Source organism: Scaptodrosophila lebanonensis, unplaced genomic scaffold, assembly GCF_003285725.1.
Source record: "Scaptodrosophila lebanonensis strain 11010-0011.00,11010-0021.00 unplaced genomic scaffold, SlebRS2 tig00001415-arrow-pilon, whole genome shotgun sequence".
Classification (NCBI taxonomy): domain Eukaryota; kingdom Metazoa; phylum Arthropoda; class Insecta; order Diptera; family Drosophilidae; genus Scaptodrosophila; species Scaptodrosophila lebanonensis.
The window spans coordinates 12,906,581-12,916,987 of record NW_022060742.1 but is presented as its reverse complement, the minus strand read 5'-3'; positions in this window follow the sequence as shown (position 1 = coordinate 12,916,987).

Genomic DNA, 10,407 nt, shown 5'->3' with positions numbered 1-10,407 from the left:
TGACTTCAGGGGGTGGTGATTCAGCGAGTGCTGATCTCTAGGGTTGCAGCTCTTTCTTTTTCTGCCATCCTTTGTAGCTTTATGACTTCTCTGGCGAAGTCGCACACATGGGTCCAGTTTTCGATGGATGCCAGCATCAGGTTTACTACCGTACTATGTGTAACCTGCGCCCCTACTACCCTTTCTAGGTGGTTCCGCTGGCGGTCGTATCGCGAACAGTGGAAGAACACGTGTTCTACATCTTCTATGCAACTTGCACATTCCGGGCAAGTGTTGTTGTTGTCATGCTTGTATTTGTGCAGGTATGCGCGAAAACAGCCATGTCCTGTTAGCAGCTGGGCCAAATAGTAGTTGACCTGCCCATGTCTCCTTTCGATCCACTCCTTTATGTTTCCTAACAGCTTGTGTGTCCATCTTCCTTTGGTGGATGTGTCCCAGCGGTGTTGCCATGTTGCCATCGCCTCATCACTTAGCCTCCGGGAGTATGTTACGCCGGTTCTTCTGCCAAGGTACCTCTGCTTTTCTGCCTCTGCCAGCAGCTCTAGCGGTGGCATTCCTGCGATTACTATTGCTGCTTCCGTTGATACAGTACGGAACGAGAAAGATACCCTAAGGGCACACCTTCGGTAGGCTGAGAGCAGGTGCTTCTTATATGAAGTTTTAGCCATTGCTTCAGACCAGATGGGCGCTGCGTATAGGGCTACTGATGTGACTACATTCATCAATAGTAACCTTCTGTCTTGCCTCGGTCCACCAAGGTTGGGCATTATTCGTGCTAGGGCATTGCTTACTCCAGCACACCGTCCTCCAACATATTTGAGGTGCTCCTTGTAGTTGAGTCTGTTGTCTATCATGACTCCCAGGTACTTGATTGCTGCTTTTGAGGTGATCTGTTCATTCCCTACTTCTATTGTTATGAACTCTACTTTTTTCCTGCTGCTTACAAGTAGCACCTCTGTCTTGTGGTCAGCTAGTTTGAGTCCTATGCTTGCTATCCAGCTCCTAGCTATTGCTACAGTTTTGTTACACATTCTTGTCAGTATGTCAAGGTGTTTTCCCGTCACTACTATTGCTATATCGTCCGCGAACCCAGTGATTTCTGCCCTCTTGGGCAGTTCCAGCCTAAGTATGCCATCATACATTATGTTCCATAGTATTGGGCCTAACACTGATCCCTGTGGTACACCCGCTGTCACGGCATAATGCTTTCTGCCTTCGTCTGTGTCGTACAGGAGCACTCTGTCGTTAAGGTAGTCCCTAATGATCTCTACTAGGTACTTTGGTACATTTTTCCCATCAAGTGCTGCAAGAATGACATCCCAGTCTGCTGAGTTAAAGGCATTTTTCACGTCCAGCGTGATAATGGCGCAGTACTCTTTTTCTCCCTCGAGCCACCGCACTCCTTTAATGGCGTCTTTCGCTGTGTGTATAACTGCTGCTATCGCATCTACTGTGGAGCGGGCTTTGCGGAAGCCATATTGTCGGTCTGAGAGGCCATCTCCTTCCAGTGCTTCGTCCAGTCTTCTGCTAATTATTTTTTCCAGTAGTTTGCCGGCAGTGTCAATCATGCAGAGCGGCCGGTAGCCTGAAGCGTCCTGGGCGCTATTTCCTTTTGGGATTAGCACCAGTCTTTGCTTCTTCCAGATCCGGGGGAATTTCCTCTCCTTAATGCATGCGTCGAAGGTCTCTCTGAATAGTTCAGCTTCGTGTTCGATAGCCGTCCTGAGGGCAATGTTTGGGACTCCATCCACTCCAGGTGCTTTCTTTAGTTTTAGTCCTCTGCTCGCCGCCTCTAATTCTTCAAGAGTGACACCTGGGATGTTTTCTGTGGCCTCACAGCTTGCCACTGAGTATGTAATTTCTGCCCTCTGGGGGAAGAGTCCCTCCACAATTGCCTTGAGCTTCGTAGCGCATGTTGTGACTGGTGGACGGAAGCTGCTTAGCTTTTTCATTACCAGCTTGTACCCTGTGCCCCATGGGTTATTCTCAACGTCATCGCACATCTCTCTGTAGCAGTTCCTTTTGCTTTGGGTGATAGCTTTTTTTAAGGTGGCTCTCGCAGCCTTATACTCTTCTTGAAGTTCGACAAAGTTTTCGCGACCTCTAGCTCTCTGGCATATTCGACGTGCGCGTATGCATTTCTTGCGGAGGTCGGCAATCTGTCTGTTCCACCAGTAGACGGGTTGTCTTCTAGCCTGTTGGCCTTTCTTGGCCATAGACGCGTTACAGGCATCAGCAATGCAACGCATCAGGATGGTCGCTTTGTTGCTCGCACTACCCATTAGGTGACACTCACCCATCGACAGTTTGAATGCCTCTTTGTCGAAGGTGGTGTCTCTCCATCCTGGATTGGGTCGGATGCCATTTGTTGGGTTCCGTCTCGTGGGTCGTCTGTGGATCTCAAATATTATTGCCTGGTGGTCACTGTGCGTGTATTCATCCGATACGTGCCATTCCGCTGAGGGTAGTAGGGCAGAACTGATGAAAGTTATGTCGATCTTTGAGCTTCTCCCCCCTCTGGAGAAAGTGTCCTTTTCACCGCAGTTGAGCAGTGCTACATCCAGGGTTGCAAACGCTTCAAGAAGGTATTCTCCCCTGAGGTTCGTGCGATTTGAGCCCCACTCGACTGCCCATGCATTGAAGTCGCCTGCGATAACTATGGGCTTTACTTCTTCCGCGTCTTTGACGAGCTTATCAAGTGCATGTCTGTACGTCTCTAGCGGCATGCTGGGGGGGTAGTAACAGCTGTAGTATGTTATTCCGTTCACTGTGCTTTTTACGTATCCTTCCTCGCCGCTGTGCGTCTTCTCAAGTGGATACTTGCCGCATGTCCATATTGATGCTTTATTGCATCCGCTAGTGGTCCATCGTTGTGAGTCATCCGCTCTGTAGTGTTCGCTGAGGATTGCTAGGTCGATTTTTTGCTCGCGCACTATCTGTTTTAGAAGCTCCTGGGCAGCCTCGCAGTGGTTTAAGTTCAATTGAAGGACCCTCATTTGTGTTTATTCAGGACCTTCCTGCGGGCTGATATATAGTGGGGGCATTTAGGCCCTCCTGTGACATGCCTGGCGTCGGCATTTGGGTCGTTTCTGCATAGTAGGCAGTGTGGGTCTCCTTGGCACGCTTTGGCTAGGTGGTCAAGTCCCCCGCACTTGAAGCAGTGCTTCGACCAGTCTTTGAGACTTCTACAGTTTCTTGCCATATGCCCGAAGTCAAGGCATTTGTAGCATCTTGTCGGTGTAGACCTTTTGAGTAGTCTGCAGACTGTCCATCCAACTCGCAGTTTGCCTAACTCTTCTGCCTCTTTTGCCTGTTTCTCCGGTATGACGATTATGGCCGTCCTAGTGCCACCAGGAGCATCCCTGATTACTTTGATGGCCTCGCCATGTATGTCACCTATCTGGTTCCTCCATGCGGTGAGTATTTCGTCCTCCGTAGTCACTTCATCGAGGTACCTTAGCTCGAACGTGGCTTCTTGTGTAAGCATTCTGACCTCGACCTCAGTGGGCAGTATGCTTTTGATGTGCTCCTGTTGTTGTCCGGTGGTCACATCGGTTGCTCTCTTAAATTCGAGCAGCAGCTCTCCTTTTTGCGTCTTCCGTACGGCATGGACCTCTTCTCCGACTGTTTTCAATTCAGGGGCGTTTTTTACCTTCCTGAGAATATCTGCGAATGACAGTTTCTCCGTCGGCTTGTTAATCATGACATCAGGCCTAGGCGGTCTCCTTCGCTTTTTTGATACTTGTATCCACTTGCTGGTTGCCTGGCTGCTTCCTCCTTGTGTTGGTGCCTTTTCCATCTCTTGACTCGGTCCGCTTGCTTTGTCGGTTTTTGGCTTCGGTGTTCTTTTCGGCATGCTTGCATCTGTGTTATCCTGGTTCTCCTGTCTGTTAGTTTTCGTCTTTTTTGGAGGTGTTCTTCTAGGTCTCTCTACCTCTTCTCTTAGCCTTTTTGGTGTGCCGCGTACCTCTTGCTGTCGGGCAGTCTGCGTGCCCCTATCATTTGTACGCACGGATTTCTCTGCCTGCGGCTCCTTGGCCCTAGCTATTTGTTGGTATAGTGATGTTATCACCGCCACCAGGTCGCGCATTGGTTGGTGGATAGACCTTCTCCCACCACCAAACATTTCGTTGAGCTCGCCGATTTTCTCCCCCAACTTCGTGAGAGGGTCTCTCCCTTGTTTCGGAACCTGGACTAGCATTGGTTCGCTCTCTAGTTCAGGAGGAGATGACCGTGATCTTTCCATACTCCGCACCTGCAGGGTTTGTACTGGGGAGCGTGGTAGCCTCGATGCTTTTTGGAACGGGTTTTGCCCCGGGCTTCCCGTTAGTGCCTCTTTTGCGCTCTTTGCGCCGGCCTGAGGGCTAGAGCCTATCTGTACTTCCGCCAGTGTTGTTGTTGTTGTTTTTTCCATTTTTGAGCTGTTGGGTCCCAACTCGTAGCCGTTATCTTGTATTCGTTGTGTAGTTACCCTTATTTGGTCCCATGGTTATCTTTGCAATGCAGGGAGGCCATGCGAGGGTTGACACAAGACCTTATGAGTGCATGTGTTCAGAGCCAGACCGGGAGCTAGACAGAAGGATAACCTTAACTGACCCTACACCCCAACTTAACGGGACGATTACAAGAGCGTTCTACGAGGCTTGCCAGGTTTTAACGGGACGGGGGCAGGTGACGCATTAGCCTGAAAGCCGTCTGGACCAGATTCCACTCCAGCCCATATTGGTAACAGAATACCTCACCCACCAGCCTAATATCGTCTGTTCAAGGTGTTGCATGTTTGCCCAGTATACCATAATCAGGATCTTACTGGGGTCGATCCTGATGGGTCCTCGGACCCGCTTTTCCGCTTCTCCATTTGGTGTGCTCGTGGGTATTTCGGCTTGGTATGCCGGTTCTTCTTTAGGGTCTGCAGTCTTGCCACTGCTACTCCCACGTTTAGACGCACTTTCCATCCTTGCTGCTCTTGGTCGGGGACTGCTTATTGGTTATTTGCAGCTGGCCTGTTTGCACAGGCCGTTCACTATCCGCCACCTGTGACCCCCACAGTAGCCTGAGCTCAGCCATGTGACCGTGTATGAGTGTGTGTGCTTGTGTGTGTGTGTGTGTGTGTATGTGTTCGTGTGCATTACTGCATTGTTACAAGACTCGCATCGCTGGCACCTCAAAACGAGCACGCCACTGGCTTATCCTGCCCTTCCATGTTGCAGGCAACACGCTTAAATTGTTTCATCCTGTCACACTGATTTTGCCGATTTATTGCATTTCGACTTTATTGTTGGGATTTCTAAATTTATTTTTATGCACCCAGTGTCAGATATGGAAGTGCTGTAAAGACTAAATAAATATGCCTTTGTCTTTCTTACTCCGAGCAATGGCAAATACATTTAATTGCATTTGCATAGCAATTCAAGGATGACAGGACATTTGAATGCAATAAAAATGGTCAATAACGATAGCTTTTGCAACGTTACAATGAAAGCTTAAGAATATCCAAATTACAACATTTTGAATTATTTCGCACAATATTTATTTAAAATAGCTCCGAGAAGCAATGAACATAAACATTCTTATAAAGATTTCCTGAAGAAAAGAAAAGAAGACACATTTCTGAACTCCACAATTAAAAGTAGTAATAAAAAGCTAAAGAAAATCGAGTAACGTTCATTATAATTGTAAAAACTCACAATTTTTGCCTAATTGCATGCAACAATCCTTATCCTAGCTTATTCTTTCCATTTTTATTTTTTATATTTTTCAAAAATTCTCCTAATTCATTTCAGTGCCTAAAATATAACGATAAGAAACACAAAGAAACATAATAAAAATAATTTTGCAGATTATTTTCGCTTTCATGGCGGATTTATGTTTCTCTGTGAATATTTCTATTTGTATTAAAATGTCCACCATTTGCGCACCTAAGTATATGCTTGGACTATTTTCATGATTTGCCAAACATAGTATTTAATCGGCTTGTCGGCAAACGATGCACATTAAAAACATTGCCCCCCAATAAAATAGCAAAAAATATCACTCTATGTAATCCATAATTAAAACTGCATTTCAACAGAAAAGTAGTTTGAAATGAAATAATTAAAATAAATTGCTGACTTCCCAATAAATTCTCATACATACAAGTATTTAAAGTCGATGACAAAAGAGTGCTTCGCAGCAAAATGTTAACAGACAGCAGTGCACTGGAAACTGCCCACTCAATCCAAATGCGCATAAGTCCCAAACGAAAAGTCCTGTAATAACAACACCAACAACGACAGAAACAACTACAACATCGTCAGCAATACGACACGCACAAAATTTACTTTTGGCATCGACAAAATTTCTGCTGAGCGCGTGAAAATTAATTAAAATATTCTGCCGAACGCCGCCGGTGCATAACTGAATTTTAATTGAACGCAATCAATGTGAATTCATAGAGCAGCTCCGCCCCCCAAAAATAATAGGGAGGGATGCCGTTAAGCAGTTTTCCCATCCAAATCCAAAGCTTTGCAATCGGCGAGACAAACAAAAAAAAAAAAAACTTCACCTTCAATCGAACAAAAGTTTTTGGACAGCCAGCCATCGAGGCAGGCAATGAAAATGTAATAAAATTCATGGAATTTTTCACCAACCCCTAATGGATATTAAATAATTTTTAAATGCTATTGAAATTTTCATTTTTTCAATTGAAATATTGAAAGTAAGCGAAATTATTTTAAAGCTACATTATTCTTAATATATATATCTTAATGATTTCAATTCCACTATCGGTTTTCAAACTGTCAGGATAAAGATCGGGTCACAATGTGTGTTTGTTCCAGAGTATATAATTACTTGCAGTTTTAAAAAATTCGTCAAGAGTGAGTCAAGATATAAAAATGCTAAACTGTCATGTTTTGGCCAAATCTGCAGGCCGATTCAGAAACATAATAATAATAATATAAAATAAAAAACTAAAAAAAAATATAAAATTTTTGTTGGAAAGGAAAGAGCATAAGTTTGATCAAGTTGGAAAAATTGGTCTGGCTTAATTTTATTCCAATATACGTATATACTTGTATTTAAGCAAGACGGGCCTGGGAATTTACATTGGAATAGACTAGTTCCTAAATTGAATGCTAAGGGCGTCCAATTAAAGAATACTTTCAGCAATATCCTGGAACTGCAACTCATATTTTTGAGTTTCAACTATATTCTATAGTAATTTGAAAATAATGTAAATAATTTATTTTTTGTATAGTTACATCGATTAAAATGCAATCCCATACATATATCCTATGGACAAATGTAAAAAATAGTTTCAAGTACGCTTTAAAAATTAAACTATGAAAATAGTCACACTTTAAAGCCACAATATAAACCGATAAACCCAGTCAAAATTTAACCACCTCGTCTACACTACTACAAGTATGTGGCGACTATCTGAGCATACACAGTCAACAACACCCACACAATTCTATAGATACTTTGTCTAGCATTTCAATTGGCAAATATACTTGAGCAACAACAAAAATAAATATATAAAAAAGGAGGAGAACAGAAATGAAAAGCTGCACACGCTGCAAAAATAAACAACACTCAATGCTCAGACCTCAGACTGTTTGTTACACAGGCAAAGCCTTTCATCTACTTCAGTGCTCAAGTAGCAACAAAATACAAAATGGCAATGGCAATGGCAACAACAAGGACAACAAGCCGTAAGTGTGATTTTCGAAAATGGCAAAAGTGTGTTTTCAAAATCTGACTTTTGCGTCAATTTCAAGGCTAACAACAGCAACAACAGCAACAAGATGATGCGCAGCAGCGAGGTAGTTTCGTCGTAAGCGCAACATAAACTTTGGCGCAATTTACAGTCTACTTTTGGGCGCAAATTGTCGTCTTGAGGCAAGGTTTGAATGTCAGTGTTGATTTTTCAAATTATTTGCCAAGGTTTCAAAATGATGATACTCACAGTCATGCATGCATACATGTGTCTAGGTGAAGACTGGCGTTGATGACTTGGCTTGTTTGCCTGTAAATATGCAACACATTTTGTCTGCTTCATTTATATATGTATGTGTGTATGCATGTGTGCATGTGTGCGTGCACTTGCGGAAACTTAAACTGTTTGTGTGTTTATTCTAAACTTTGGTTTCTCTCCATTGAAATTTATAGTTTTAGTTGCTTTGGCTTGACGGTTTTATGTAACACCCACCTAATAGGTTTTCTTAGTCAGTGCTTGCATTTGCTGTTGTTCCTGTACAATTCGCAAACATACCATCACTTCTCGGGTTGCGCTTCCATCAGGTATACCCTTTTCTTAAATAGTTTCACTTAGAAGCCATTTTTGCAAGAATACATGATTTAAGGCAAACTTTTGAGACGTTGCTTGAAACTTTCGTGATAACATAAATTTTGCGGTTAGAGATTGGAATTTCTAAATATGTGTATACATTCAGCAAAATTTTATTAAAGTTCTCCTAATATTTCTGAAATGGACCGTGATATGAGAAAATTAAATTGACAAACAAAAGCTATAGAACACTGGACTTGGAGATCGTCCTGACCAACTGCTATTGATTTTCAAGTAATGTAAAAGGTGTGGCTTATATGTGGTTTATTTAATCAATCACTAATAATAAAGCACTATTAATGTTATCGGTAATTATGCACAACCATCAATAAATTGTGCTATATTTGCAGCATGATAAGTCATGTATTGTATAAATTATAGCCCAATTATACCAGTGAAATAGCTATATCTAACATTATAAAACGCATTAACTTGATATCTTTGAATGAATATTTGAATTTTAAATGGTTGCAAATCTTGAAACACATTGCTAACTAGTCTTGACATTATCTTCACAAGCAAAGTAATAGTATTTAATATACTTTTTTATGCAGTTTCTTCACTAAGAATCGTATATAGAATCTGTGATTCAACCGTTGCCATTTTTCAATCCTATAAGTTATGACTTAGTATGCCTCAAGTATTGTAAGTATTTAAGAAGTGCAATATTTATCGCTGTATTGCTGCAACATTTAATTAAATACCTACGCAAAACCGCTGACCATTAATTAGCAGCTTAAAAGCTTGCAGTTTTTTATTAATTTTTTGCTGAGCCTCTTGCTGACGCTAATTAAATAAGCCCAAAAGTATGCAATGCGCCACAACCAACTTTTTGCGGCTAGGCAGCATTTAATTACTCACCAAAAATGAAACAACAAAAATTTCGGCTAATCTATGGAAAGTTCCTCACCAAAATCCAACTAACTGCGTGTGAGAAAAAATGCACAACGAGATATGAAATTCATTTCGAGTAGAAGTGAAAAGTCGCGTAACTGCAGAAACAACAAACAATGCGAAAAGGACAAAATAAAATGGCACAGCAAAAAACTGAGCAAATCAAAAGTTAGTCAGCATAACGAAGGCGAAAAAGTTGCTGATGAACTGCGTCACATGTGGAAATTATTATGTATGTAAACAAAAGAGGATAGCACTTTATAGTCGACAACGCGAGTATCCTATATTTTAGAAATGTTCGTGAATGTGTAATGGAGAAAAAAATGAACTGAATGATATAACAAATATCGAACCTGAATGCTAAAAAACTGAAAACTTCACATTATGAAGCCTTCAGGGCGATGTTACTGCTATCTTTAAATAATCGGAGTAATGTTTTTAATGTATTTAATAACAAATTGTCTGTATATCAATTTGTTCCTTGTTTCCTGACAAAAAAGTCCGCAGCACATAACTTATTGTTATTATTATTCATTTCTACTAAATTGCTAACATGCTTCCAATTTTTTCCCAGTTAACATAGTTTAAACCATTAACACATTAGGTATTAATATAGTTTTCAAATTTGAACTATATTTTAAAACCCGATTTTTACTGTAAGCTGAGAACAACAGGATATATTGGCCTCATTAGCTACACACTTTGTTATTTTCTTGCAAGCACTATAAAAGCATATTATTTACCGAAATTATCTAAAAATTTCGAATTGAAACCAAAATAAAATATTTTTTTAATTTAATATTTTTTACGAAGTGAAATAAAATAAAGGTTTTTGCCACAAGAAAGGACTAATTGATCTGTAATATTAATAATTTCCAACAATTTTAAGCTAAAAATTAGTACAAGCAATATATTGATGAGACAATAAATAGTTCTGATCTTGTTGGGGTTTACAGTGGCACTGACTTTATTAATTTCTATTAAACTTTAGCTAGCGTAGAATTACAGTCTTAACATAACTATGTTATCAGCTTAAGCTTAATAGAATAGAATAGATTATGCGCGCATGGTTCAGAGTCAATGTTCCAGTGAATTCATACATTACTTAAATGTCAATTTAAATTGCAGTGACGATCTATGGCACTCCAATATAATACGCATATTTTGATTTAGCCTCTAACTTT